Genomic DNA, 14,766 nt, shown 5'->3' with positions numbered 1-14,766 from the left:
GATCACTAATAAATCATTACGGGTTGGATTACACCTTGACAATTCCATGTTAGGAGCACGTTGGCCGACTGCCAATATTGCCTTGCAGGGTGCCACTAGGAGAGTAGGAAAGTGTTATGTCTATCCCTTTCACTAACACCACTGCACCATTAGGCAGCTGAGAGCCATGCACTCACATTGGCACTATAATGCAATGTTGTCTGCGAGAGTCTAGTTTAGGTTTTGTAATGGAAGGGTACCCTTCCATTACCCAAAAAATACTATGTCTAGACAAACGTGAAACTTTTCCCATTTAGGATGAATGTTGTACCAAATACCAATATTGCTCGTTTGCAAATCCTGAAAAGGATTTTGATTCAGGTCTGCATTATAAAACTCAAGCAAACCAGACACAAAACATCTATAAATCTGGTCCTAATACTCAGATTATTTTTCTCCTGCATTGGAAAAATTACTTTTTAAACTCTACAGTGAGAGGTAGACACTTGTATAAAATACAAGTTGCTATTTGTGGCTAGGTTTGTGCTGCAGAAATACCACAAGTGCCTTCATACAAAAGAAGTGGCCTGCAGCAATGTTATACCTTTGCATTCAGATCAGCTTAACATATGCCACTACTCCCATACTCCTGACTCACTGGGATGTGCCTTATTTCGAGGTGCAGAGCATTATCTCACGCTGTTTGACATGGTGACCATTTGCAAAAGACTAAACAAAACAGTGGTAAAGGAAAAATGATCAAAAGGGGTGTGTCAATATGTGATTTTATTTATTTAATGCACTTATATGTCCCCACAGGGGCCAGGATACCCAACAAGAGAAAAGTCCAGAAACAAAAATCCAGGGAAAATAGGCCAGACTACTGCAACAAGAACAAATGGCTTAACGAAAACCAGCAACTTTGTGGTTTGATTCTAGATGCGGAGATTTCCTTAATCCTCTTCTGGCATTGCAAATGTTTATAGCCAGCTTCCTTCTCATACTTCTGTTGTCCAGTGATGGCCAGCCGTTGGCACTGCACACAGACTTCAGAAACTCTGGAAAAACAAAATAACATACATCAGTATCATGTTACCACTATCATTTATGGTTTTTAATACGGCTGGGCTGCGAATAAAAAGTTCCAATTCCATTATTTCTTACAGTGTGCCAGATGAGATATGGTTAGGGTTACAGGGTTCCTAAGTGAAACATTAAGGCCACTTGGTCAAAGAGGCACAGGTTAGAGCAAAGCATTGATGAAAAGGGGGGCAGAAGGTGAAGAAAAAAAGTTCCCTCATGAACTATGAGCCCCTGGTCCCTAATGACAGTTCTAACCCCAAGTAGCAGTCTTGCTTTTAGTGTTAGATGCATTGAAACAAGCATGTGCCATAGTCATGTTCACTAGACACGGTCATGCTTCCTCTGCAAACAGAAAGTAATCAGTGCCAGATTTCTTTACAAAACCATCATGGAGGCAGCCACGGTGAGTCTGAACTGTACTTGCAATAATCATATTTGGAAAACAGTCTAAGAAACTAGCACAGTGACCAGAAATCAAAATAGGAGCTTACAACCAAGTGTTAAGACCAGGACCAACTGATCTAATTATTAGGGAGTTGATCCGGTCTAAATAAAAGCTGCGAGCACCGTATATTTTATAAGTGCAGTTTGCTATCACCCATTCATCCAGTTTGAGAACCTCACACCTGGACCTACAGATTTACAAATGAAATCCCAACTCAAGGCTTTGCGCCAGATTTGTGATAATGGACAAAGCATATCATGATCAAGAATGCCACAGGCTCCTGAGCGATGCCCGAAATTACAAATGTCTCAAGAAAGACCCAACAGATGAGCTACGAAATACCATCAATCTACTCATCAAAAATGCAAGTGACTCGGAGCACATCTCCAAACAAGAGGCAAACTACCTCTGTACCAAAGATGCCAAAGTCCCGTACTTTTACACAGTACCCAAAGTGCACAAGGGATCACCCCACCTCCAGGCAGGCCAATTGTGTCAGGCATTCAATCCCTCCTAGAACCACTATCATGATTTTGTGACTTCTACCTCAATCCTCTGGTTCAGAAAACACCATCCTACATTAAGGACACGAAACACCTCCTTAACATCATCAAGGATATTAGCTTTAATCCAGCTACCCAACTCCTGGTGGGACTAGACATAGAGAGTCTATATACTAGCCTACCCCAAGATGCCACCCTACAGGTACTACACGATGTCCTGATGGAGAACACATGGGAATACCAAACACCACGAAGTTTCATCCTTGACTGCGCCACCCTTGCGTTCAAAGAAAATTATTTTGAATATGAAGGGAAGTTTTTCCTCCAAACCAACGGAACATCTATGGGGAGCGTCTTTGCCTCCAGCGTGGCAGGATTATACGTCCACCACTTCGAACGGAGCCACATTGAGGCGCCCACAAACCCATTCTGTGCCAACATAAAAACTTGGCGTCACTATATTGACTCTATGTAAGTAGGATTGTGCACCGCTTTTTTATCTAAATGCGTTTTTCGTGCTCCCGGGCTCACTCCCCGTCTGGAGTGATACGTAATGAACCCTGCTGTAGCCTCTATACCTGATTGGGTATAGTTGTCCCCCTGGGCACTGATTTGTGCTGTGTACCAGCTGTGTGTTTCATGAATTTCCCAATTTTAGTTGGTTCGACCAAAATTCATTGTTAAAAAGTAATAAGTCGGTTATTCCATTGTTTGTTTACTTTTCTTTTATTTTCCTTTTAGTTCCAATGCATTTCGGCAGAATTTGCTGCCTTCATCAGGGAAATAATTAATCTGTGGACAATCAAAGGAAACACCATCTAAGAATACATTCTGAACGTTTAAACAATCAATCATTATAACAATTTATTTCTCCATTGCTATTCTGGTTGTTTAACCTCATTTTATGTTAATTGTAACATTTACTACTTTTCCTATACCTTGCCTCTTTGTGCCCGATATTCGGTCGCTTTCCATAATCAAGTACAACTTCAACTTAATCTCAGGGTGGTGATAACTTGCCGCGCTTTCCGTTAAACTGACATGTTGCTCTCGCTTTAACCTCTCGCTATATGGCGCTGACAGCTTTTCAAAGAAATGTCCTTTTGGTTGAAAGCTAAATGTTCGTTACACGCTTATTTGTGTACTTTATTCTTTCCATCGCTCACCTCGGCGTTTAGATGCCTCTCCTCGCCTTCGCGTTCTGAATCTGCTTGCTTCCGGTGTTTCGAATTACGCGCATGCGCTCTGTCTAGCCTAATAGCTGCCGCTTTTTTTATATGTGTGTGTTTATTGTAACTTTATTGGTTTAGTGCAGTTTAACACTCGCTACTCCATGGGTCAAATATCACTATGTGTGGTTACAGTGCTGTATTAAATGCGTACACAAAGTACACAAATAAGCACGTAACGAACATTTAGCTTTCAACCAAAAGGACATTTCTTTGAAAAGCTGTCAGCGCCATATAGCGAGAGGTTAAAGCGAGAGCAACATGTCAGTTTAACGGAAAGCGCGGCAAGTTATCACCGCCCTGAGATTAAGTTGAAGTTGTACTTGATTATGGAAAGCGACCGAATATCGGGCACAAAGAGGCAAGGTATAGGAAAAGTAGTAAATGTTACAATTAACATAAAATGAGGTTAAACAACCAGAATAGCAATGGAGAAATAAATTGTTATAATGATTGATTGTTTAAACGTTCAGAATGTATTCTTAGATGGTGTTTCCTTTGATTGTCCACAGATTAATTATTTCCCTGATGAAGGCAGCAAATTCTGCCGAAATGCATTGGAACTAAAAGGAAAAGAAAAGAAAAGTAAACAAACAATGGAATAACCGACTTATTACTTTTTAACAATGAATTTTGGTCGAACCAACTAAAATTGGGAAATTCATGAAACACACAGCTGGTACACAGCACAAATCAGTGCCCAGGGGGACAACTATACCCAATCAGGTATAGAGGCTACAGCAGGGGTCACTATATTGACGACATCTTCATCATCTGGGAAGGGGACAAGGAGACACTTGACACTTTCATCTCATGGATCAACAACCGTAACGCCTACCTCCGCTTCACGTGTACGAGTAGTCCAACAGAACTTTCTTTCCTGGACCTCAGCATCAAAGCAGAACAAAATGGTCTAACAACCACTACATATTACAAACCAACAGCAAGAAACTCGCTCCTCGGGTTTGACAGCTTCCATCCCAGAGCACTGAGGGAGAACCTACCATTTGGACAATTTTTGCGCATCCGGCGCAACAGTAGCAACATTCAAGAATACAAATCACAATCTACTGCTCTAGTTCACAAACTAGAGGACCGAGGTTACCCCACCAGGATTATTTTGAAAACACGCAAAAGGGCACGCAACCAAAACAGAGACGCGCTCCTGGAAACCATCATAAAACCACCAGAAAAACCCGTGCTAACCTGTGTTACTACATACAACACAGCATCTAACCAGGTGTCCAGCATTATTCGTAAAAACTGGAAAATCATTAACTCAGGAACCAGAAACTGGGAAACGCCCCACTTTGCGCACAAAAGGTCCAAGAACTTGAAGGATCAACTGGTGTCTACCAGACCTAGGGTCAACAATCACCCTGCTGACAACACAATCCTGAACGCTTGGGGCCTCCCAAAACTCACCGGCCACCAACCCTGTAACAACTGCAGTGTATGTCACCTAACCTCCCCGTCCAAAACACTACCTAGAAACCGGCAAAATCTGGACGCAACGCCAATTCACCAATTGCAATTCAGCCAATCTGGTGTACTTAATAACGTGCAGATGCGGCCTGAGGTGCATAGGTATGACAACCAGAAAAGCCAAAACCAGAATGACTGAACACAGGAGCACCATCCGCTGTGGCAAAAACATAAGTAGATTGACTGAACATTTCTTGTCGCAGAACCACACCCCAAACAACTTCACCTGGACGGTCATTGAACAGTATGATGTGACCCAGTCCAATCAGAAGACCCTCCTCATGAAGGAACAACACTGGATATATCGCCTATCCACACATACAGAGGGCCTGAACGACTCCATTCCGTGGAATTCACTCACCACCTGAGCCATAAGCTTTTATCCAACATTAACTGTGCCCTCAGATACAAGTGTCATACTGAGACCCACACTAAAATGGCTTTCCCGCTTCTCTCGGATTATTCTCAGTGACCCTCTCCAGTACTGTACTTTCTCTTCTTTTTTAATCTTTTTTATTTTGCTCTATTTCTTATAATTAGAGTATTAGCCTACATCAGGCTATTTCCTATATCCTCCTCATGCGTGACAATTGCGCATCCGTAAGCACTCCACACTAATGGAGTGTATCCTGCCCACGTGCGTAGATGCCGCACCTCCTTACAGTTAAAGGACAAACAGCGCATGCACGGCAGTCACGCTACTCCCATGCACATGCGCAAGACACAAGATGACTCAGCTCCCCGAGTGAGTCGGCACCATCCTTTATTTCCACTAATACCTCCAGATGCACATCATCAAGCGGGCTATTTAAACCCGATGAACGGCCCGTCCATTCACTCGGGGCACCGCAGAAGGACGGCAGGTCCAAGGAGGATCCAGACCGGCATTTCCGTGAGTAAAACGCTACCGACCGCTACGACCCTAGTAAGCTTTATATATATATATATATATAACCTTTCTCTCCTTACAGGTTGAATCCTAACCAATCCCTTTCTCAAACTACTATAGGGTCTTTTTCTCTGCCAAGTGACCCAAGGAGGCTTTAACAGCAAGTAGCCAGTGTGAGGACAATTCATATTACTTACCTGTACCTCACCATGCTATTCCCCGCTGTTTAGCCCACCACCAGACAACCGGCGTTACACTAAGATAATCCACGCCAATCATGCCCTTGGCATGACCACCTTATAGCCAACTCTAGGCCGTGCACGCACCTTAGCAGTCGGCAATATGTTGTGTGCCTAGTAAATCATGCTAATTGACTCTAACATGTACGTCTGTCTATGTCGTTAATGTTTTATGTACAGTAAAGCAAGAGGGAATCCCCCTCTGACACATAACACACCTTAGCAAGTGCGACACATTAACTAAACAAACACAATCACTTAAAATCAAGTATTTATTTGCACTTTTCACATACTCTTTGGTCCTGAGGAAAGCCAGTTTTAAAATCAAAGGCCTGGCTGAAACATGTAGACCACACAGGATGCAGGAGGTCATAATCCGCACTCCAGCGCATTTGTCTGCCTTTTAGTTGCTAACAGGGGCCCGGTGATTAAACTTTATCCATTTACCCTCGGGTACCGGGCACCACTGTATAGCTTTTAATTATCACTTTCTCACTCACTTCTCTGCACACTCATCAAAGTACCAGCTCCGCAGTAATCTGGCGTCGAAGCACACCCGGGACACATTCTGTGTCACTGTGGTGGGCAGGATGATGAAGCATGCCACCAACTAGGTTGGTGGGTGAGAGCTTCATGATCACACCTAATGGTTTGCCTATACACGTACGCACTCTTGAGTCTCTAACCACACACATAGCTAGTCCTTATTGATAATCATACTTGGAAGAAAGACTGTACAAATGTTAGATGCATTGAAACAAGCATGTGCCATAGTCATGTTCACTAGACACGGTCATGCTTCCTCTGCAAACAGAAAGTAATCAGTGCCAGATTTCTTTACAAAACCATCATGGATGCAGCCACGGTGAGTCTGAACTGTACTTGCACTAATCATATTTGGAAAACAGTCTAAGAAACTAGCACAGTGACCAGAAATCAAAATTGGAGCTTACAACAAAGTGTTAAGACGAGGACCAACTGATCTAATTATTAGGGAGTTGATCCAGTCTAAATAAAAGCTGCGAGCACAGTATATTTTATAAGTGCAGTTTGCTATCACCCATTCATCCAGTTTGACAACCTCACCCCTGGACCTACAGATTTACAAATGAAATCCCAACTCAAGGCTTTGCGCCAGATTTGCATGCCATTTGTAGCACAAGCTCAGCACAAACTTAAGATATTACAAGCCACCCCATTGCTCTAATTGTTATTTTGCAGACAGCTGTTAAGCAATGATGGAGTCATCGTTCAAATATGATACAACATCACATATGCAAACATAACTTTACACAAAGTATAATGAATTTTCACAATCCAGCTCGACTGAATGTTAATTTGAACATTTGTAATATCTTACCAAACAATGCATCAACCTTCTCCTCATCAAGGACAGCTGTTCCAGCACGAGCCTTCGTTACACCTTTTGCAGATGCAAGTTCTTTAGGAGAAAAAAGTATTTTGCTGATATCATTGAGAAGAAAACCTGCACTCTCCCGAGCTGCCTTGGCTTCCTCCAAGAGTTTGTGCAATTTTCTCTTTGGAAAGAGTACATCTCTGAACCGTGAAGGATCGTGTAAGTCCTTTACCAACTGCTGTATATCTGTCTGCAAAATAACACAACTATTGACTATTTGCCATTATGTTAGGTTACATTCTAAAAAAAATATATATAGATACAGTGGGTTTTTGATTTTGATTTGGCATCTGTACATAGCTAACAATGTAATATTTGCTATGTTAGCTCCAGGAGTAAAAGGAGCCATATTTAAAAACATTGCATGCAGAAAGATTTCAAAGTCCTCATGCAGGAAATCTACAAGGTTTGTTCTATATAAACGTTAACTGTGTTAAAAGAGTGGCAAAGAAAAGAAGTACCTTTTGTACAGTGAATGATCGACTGCATATTTTTTATGCTGTTGTATCTGTTAAATTCCATGAATTGGTCAAAGCAGATAGCGCAGCTTGCAAATACTGTATAGCCTGCTCACTATTGCGAGTGCCTTGCAACTGTGCTATAATCAAATAAATACAGTTGTTAAAGGCAGCAGATAATAAATACAATATACACTTAACAAGCATACTTTTTGGCAATGCATGTGTTTGGATGGAAACAAAAGGATTATTAATGGGAATTTGTTGCAGTTTACGTGGAAAGGTAGAATATCAAGCACGCACCTTCTAAATGTTTGTTTTCGGCTTGCAACCAACCATACACACTCCGGACAGGAACCAGGGCCAACAGAAAAGCTTTTGTTTTCATTAATTATGGACAAGGAGTTATATACCATTTCCTTAGAGAGAAAGCAAATCATAATTAGGTCATACAAGTGGAAATGCCATTTCCTATGTACCTAAAAAAAATAAATAATAATTACCCCAGTGTTGAATGATGGACTTCCCTCCGTCATCAAATGAAATGATTCTTCGTTGTCCTGAGGGGAAAAAAAAGAAAAGCAACCATTAGCCCATCATTTATACTGAACATATCAAACAGTTTTCCATTTGTTTACTCACATTTTAATAGGTAGGTATATGTGCCCTATTGTTGAGGAAATGAATGCACCATATTAATTAAAGGTTTTATTAAGTATAAAGGCTTTTTGCAGAGATAACCGGTAGAACTTATGTGATTTTGGCAACAAAAGGCATGTTACGTTCACCAAGGAAAAAAGGCTGGCATACAGGCCTAACAATATGCAAATGTGTATAATGGCAGCACTTATTTACCTCTGCTTACATTATGGTCACAGCTTTCGTTGCTTTCAAATGGGTCATCATGGCAGGGGGTATGGTTCACATCCATAGGCGTTACTGCAGTTGGAAAGTCACTGTAGGCCCGGCTGTGTGACTGTGAGCCCTGAGCCACAAAACCTTGTGGTGTCAAACTATGTGGTGCAAAGTGTACCATCATTTTAGGATCTTGTTTGCAGGGTCTAGTAGGTGTTGTTCCATCGCTCGAAATAGCCAGCTCTTGTGTAGGAAATAGTTTTTTGGGTATTAACTGGCGTGGTGGTGAAAGGGAGGCATGTTTTTGTCCTTGAAAGTTGGATTTTAATTGGGACTCCAAGACAAGTTCTTTTTCACGTTCTACTCCGTCATATTTACTTATAGATTTTGGATGAAGGACACTAGCCATCCCTGCTAAAAGGGCCAGGTTTTCAAGTTTCTGCAAATTCATCCACGAACTCGCATCACCAGGCTGAGAAGCTGTGCTTTCGGCATTAGTATGGTTAGCCACTCTTATGTTATCCTGACCACTCTGCTTTGCTTTTTTGTCCTTGCATCTTTTCTCTGCAATTTCTTCCTCTTGGAGTTTACGTAACACCCTCTTAAGTCTTCCAGCGCTTCCCCGATTACCACAGTCCATCATCAACTGCTTTTTCTCCTGTGCCCTTTGAAGCAACACCTGTTTTAGACCCTCTGTTGTGCCAGAATAGCTTGAAATTAAGTCTTCAAAAATATTTTGAATCGTGAGACACTGTTTCTTCACAAAAAAAAGAAAAAAAACATATTTATAAATAAACTTCAAAACAGTGATAACACATTGATCACTTGCAATATATCTTCAAGCGCTAGCCAGAATATATAAATAAACAGGTATTGATATTAAAGGACATATGTATAATCTATCCATAACAAAGTAAGTTTTCCTTATTAGACAGTACACATTGTAAGCCTGAACTTGAACCTCCTGAAAAAAAGTTGCCTAAATAAAATAGTTTATCCACAAATGGCTGCCTTATAGCAGTGAAGAAAGCTAAAAGTTTCAGCCCTTTTCATAAGTGGTACATTTGTCATTGGAGAGCAATGCAAGGCATATGTGAGGACATGCATGTTAATTTTTGCTAACCATTATTGGATTAACTTATTCCCAAAAGTAGGATTTTACTGAATCATGTTGGTAATTAGTACCATTATCCTGCAGTTGCAATCTTAATACAAAAGTTTACTTATTGTGCTTACCAGATGATTGGAAAAGACTCATAGCTTTACAATATCTCTCTTCAGTATTTGGCCGACCAGTTTCATCTATATTTTCTACCAGCAATTTACAAAGAACTTCTCCGTTATTGTCCAAAAGCAGAAAGTCTCCATCTTTTCTAGCACACACAGAGCGATTGCAAGAGAAAAATAAGACGTTGAATGAAACCATGGTTATGTCCTGCTAGATATAAAAACCAGGAATTAGTTTGGGACTGGTTTAAGTTTCAGAGGTATAATACAAAGCATATCTAACTGATTCACTGATTATTTAATTTGAGAAAAGCATCACAAAAAGTACACTGACCTGGTACATTTCATAACTAATATGCGTAGATTTTGGAATACAAAGAAGTGTTAAGCATTCACTGAAGGCCATTGAGGAAATTGTAAAATTATCCAGTTAAAAAAAATATATATATTTTACAGAGTTATATTTAGCGCAAACTTGACACAAATCGGCTATCAGAGCGCTTAACATAGTACCAGTTGCATTACATGAGGACACATTCATTTTTTGGTAGTCTTATTTTGTTACGCGTGAGGATATTAACTGATTTGCCCAGAATCACAGAATGTTCAGCGTCATTGCCGAGACTCGAACCCAGTTCCCCAGATTCGAGGTTGACAGCCCTAGCCATTACGTGGTAAAGGGATTACATTCATATGATATAATGGTAGGCAGCTCCCTATTGAGCTGCAATAATTTGACTCATTGCCATCATGCAGAAAGCAATTAAATTGGCGTTGCTTTGTAGCGCAAACAGCTGTACACACCATTAACCATGCTCCATCTCATCCATTCTATCACATGCTTCTAATGGTGTAAAGTGACCACTGTAAACCCCATAGGACTAAGGGAAGACTTCTGATGCTGTTAACCGGGGGAAAAAAAAGCTAGAGTAGGGATTTCTTGGATGAAAGGGGAAAGAAAGGTAGTGGGGCAAGGGAGCTCACACATATCTGCACCATATGCAAACCACATGCACCGCAAGGCAAGAGGAGCAAAGAGATTTGGAGACTGTAGACAGTAGACAGTGTAGTAAATGCCATAGAAATATGTAAATATGTTGTTCCTAGTGGTCTCATGCACAAAGCATCATATACCGACCACATGTAAGTTAAACATAACATGCATCTGTAAAGTGCACGTTCACCCAGAGGTATCTGGCCGCTGAATAACATGTTTATCATTGCCCAACTCAATGTTACTCATTTTGTCGACCTCAGAAGGGCCAATGGTTGAGTAGACCCACCATAATCTGAAACTTTGACCATGAGGCTTTATTCCACTAAGCCACCCTACCCAGGTATTTCATGGCATCAGGAGCAAAGAGAGAAGTTGGGAGGCAAAGTAGAAACCAGGAAGAGGACATTGTTGAAAAAAAAGGTATCAGAGCGCGGAGTTAACAATTTTGAAAAATCAGACATTTTATTGTAAATACCTACCCCATCCGATCTAAACACCTGGATTAATAGAAGTGACAATTGACATAATTTGACTGCTAAGAACTTCGTTCTACCTTAGTTACACAACTAAGGTAGAAGGGAAAGGCTGTGGCCTAGTGTTAGAGCATGCAATCAACTTTCAAGTTATGAACGCAGGTTCAAGCCTGCACCGCCTGTGATTTTAAAAATGTTTCCCTTTCATATTTGAACTGGCTCGATTTTTAACTGTGGCTCGATTTACTGGGCTCCCACCCTGCGCTACATTTTAAACAAAATCTAGTCCCTGTTGCACTGGGTCGAAGGGGACAGAAACATTACTGGGAAATGCTGTGGCCTAGTGTTAGAGCATGCAATCGACTTTCAAGTTCGAGCCTGCACCGCCTGTGGTTTTAAAAATGTTTCCCTTTCATATTTGAACTGGCTCGATTTTTAACTGTGGTTCGATTTACTAGGCCCCCACCCTGCGCTATATTTTAAACAAAATCTAGTCCCTGTGGCACTGGGTCCAAGGGCACAGAAACATTACTGGCAGGACCAGTCCACTAAGCACAGGGTCCGCGAGTTTAGGAGTGCCTGCTCGGTTTTCTAGGAGAGGCCAGGGGCTCAGAATTGGGGTTGGTCCTGCAATAAAACACGTCACATTACACCTACAACAAGCCAGGACTACTGGCTTTGTCAATGGGTGTAATGTGTTTCAGAAAAATGAGCAGCAGCCCTCACAAATACTAAATATTCTACCAGTTTTCAGAGGGAAACGCTGTGGCCTAGTGTTAAAGCATGCAATCGACTTTCAAGTTATGAACGCAGCTTCGAGCCTGCACCGCCCATGATTTTAAAAATGTTTCCCTTTCATATTTGAACTGGCTCGATTATTAACTGTGGCTGGGCTCCCACCCTGCGCTATTTTTTTTATTTTTATTTTTATTTTATTTTTTTCTGGAAAACAGTGATTTTTTTTTTTTTTTATTTAAAAGAAATTTTTATTGGCATACAAAAAGAAGAACCATACAAAAATATATATATATAGGTGGAGCATACAATAGCGTTTTTTTATTTTTTATTTTTTTTCCCCCATAACAGTCCATTTGCGGATGCGCGCTTTTTTTGTTTGTATGTAGGGGGGGGAGAAAGAAAGAAAGGAGGGGGGGGGTCTACTGGTGCTTCTTCAGGTGGTCATCGAGTGGGCGCCACATGTGTAGTTTGGCGTTGTGTTCTTTCGAGAAGTTGCCTGTTATGTTGTCTGCTCCTCTCAGGAAAGTGACCCAGTTAATCCATGTTTTAAAGTTTGCTTTGGCAGTGTTCTTCCAGTTGGTTAGGATTATTTTGAGGGCTGCTGTGAGGAGTAGATCTAGGAGTTCTCTCTCTTCTCTACTTTTTAGGTTCGCGGTTAGGTGTTCTGTCGCCAGGCTTACGAAGCTGATTGTTAGGTTCGTTTTGAGCATATCGTTCAGGAAGGTGTTGATCTGTGTCCAGAACCTCTTGACTTTCACGCAGGTGAAGATGAGGTGTTCGAGGGTGCCCTCTTCTTTCTGGCAGTTCCAGCATGTGTCTGATTCTGCGATGCCGACCTTGTGGAGCTTGGATGGCGTCCAGTAGGCCTTGTGGAGCAGCCAATACTTTGTTTGCGCTAGTTGTGGGGTGATTTTGTTTGTTGTCGCTGAACTCCACATTTTTGCCCGTTCTATTCCATTCAGTTGTCTGCCCAGGAGTGTCTCCCATGTGTTAGTGGCTTTATTGTTCTGCGCCAGCGTGGAGGGGCTAAGGAGCTTGCAGATCTTTGCAGTTTGGTGACCTGCTGAGTTGAGGAGTTGCAGGTACCTGATGATGCCTGGCTCCTCTCTGCGCAGGTTAGCTTTCGTTATTGCTGTCTTCATCTTTAGGAAGTTGTAGAGCTCTTGGTTTGGGAGGTCGTGTAGTTGCTGTAGGTTCTGAAACGTCAGCGGTCCTTGCTTAGTTTCTGTCTGGTTGGGGAGGCTGATGCCTTTTTCGATCCATATGTCATTGTTCAGTATCGCACCGTGATATGTTACCTTTGTGTTGAACCAGATGGATTCCCATGCCGTGCATCTCAGCTTTTGCGCCATGCGTTTGTCTACTTTCATCAGTGCCTCCCTCGTGTGTTTCAGTATGGCGTTGGACTTTAGTGGGTGCCGGTTTGCTGTTAGAAGGGCTATTGGCTTGAGCCCTCCCAGGATGTCTTGTTCGACCTCTAGCCATACTGGTGTGTATCTTTGTGTGCTGTCTATCCAGGCAATACCCTGTCTCGCTAGGCATGCCGTTTGGTATGTTTTGAAGTTCGCCAGGTTGAGGCCTCCGAGGTCCCTTGCCAGTCTTAATTTCTGTAGGCTTATCCTTGTTTTTTTTTTCCATAGGAAGATGTTTATAAGTTGGTCTAGTCTTTTGTGGAATGTCTCTGTCATTGGGAGTGGTAGCATTGTCAGTGTGTAGTTTATCGCCGGGGTTATCATCATTTTGATTGTTTCAATTCGACCCCACCAGCTTATTTTTTTTTTTGCGACCTAGCTCCAGCCTTTCTTTTATTTTTTTTAGTATCAGGTCCTCGTTATGTTGTAGCGTTGATGTGAGGTCTCTTCCAAAGTGGAGTCCTAGATATTTTAGTGGTTTCGTCTGCCAAGCGAGGCCGGATTCGCCTAGGACCTCTCTTGTGGTATGGACATTCATCGGCTTGCACTCCGATTTCTCCTTATTGAGTTTGTAGCCTGAGGCTTCTGCGTATTCTCCTATAGTGGTCATTAGCGCTTTTATTGACGTGGAGGGGTTCGCTGTTGCTATTAGGATGTCGTCTGCGTACGCCGCTAGTTTGACCGTCTTCTTCTTGATCTTGACGCCTGTTATGTCTGTGTTGTCCCTTATTCTGGCTAGCAGGGGTTCTAGAGCGAGTAAGAAGAGGCCGGGGGAGAGGGGGCATCCTTGTCTGGTGCCTCTTCCCAGCGTGAGTGTTTCGGATGCGCTGCCGTTTACCACTATTTTTGCTTTCGGTTTGTTGTAGAGGGCCATGACCATTGCCGTGTATTTTTCCCCCAGTCCGAAACTTCCCATGCAGTTTCTCAGGAAGGGCCATGAGACTCTGTCAAAGGCCTTCTCCGCATCCAGCGCTATCATGACTGCTTGTTCATTGCTATTTGCTGTGTGGTTGATTAGATGGCACAGTAGCCTTGTGTTGTCCTGCGATAGTCTGTTTTTAATGTATCCCACTTGTGAGGTGTGGATGATGTCTGGCAGTATTCTGTTTAGTCTGTTGGCTAAGACCTTCGCGTAGATTTTGCAGTCGACATTTATTAGCGATATTGGTCTGTAGTTCTGGGGATATTGTGGGTCTTTCCCCTCCTTGGGGATTATGGTGATATTGGCCTCGCACATGGACTCCGTCATCTTCCCGTTCTGGATGCATGTCGAGTATGTTTGTGCCATTAGCGTTTTAATGTGTTCGCTGAAGGTTTTGTAGAACGCTGCGGAGTAT

At 42.1% G+C, this 14,766-nt stretch overlaps 1 pseudogene; it reads right to left on the bottom strand.

The window, feature by feature from the left end:
• Nucleotides 1–882: 882 nt before the first annotated feature.
• Nucleotides 883–10,008, bottom strand: LOC144819759 (uncharacterized; annotated as a pseudogene).
• Nucleotides 10,009–14,766: the final 4,758 nt, after the last annotated feature.

This window comes from Lissotriton helveticus, chromosome 2_1 (genome assembly GCF_964261635.1).
Source record: "Lissotriton helveticus chromosome 2_1, aLisHel1.1, whole genome shotgun sequence".
NCBI lineage: Eukaryota > Metazoa > Chordata > Amphibia > Caudata > Salamandridae > Lissotriton > Lissotriton helveticus.
The sequence above is the reverse complement of the archived record's forward strand: the minus strand, read 5'-3'. Positions and strand labels throughout refer to the sequence as shown.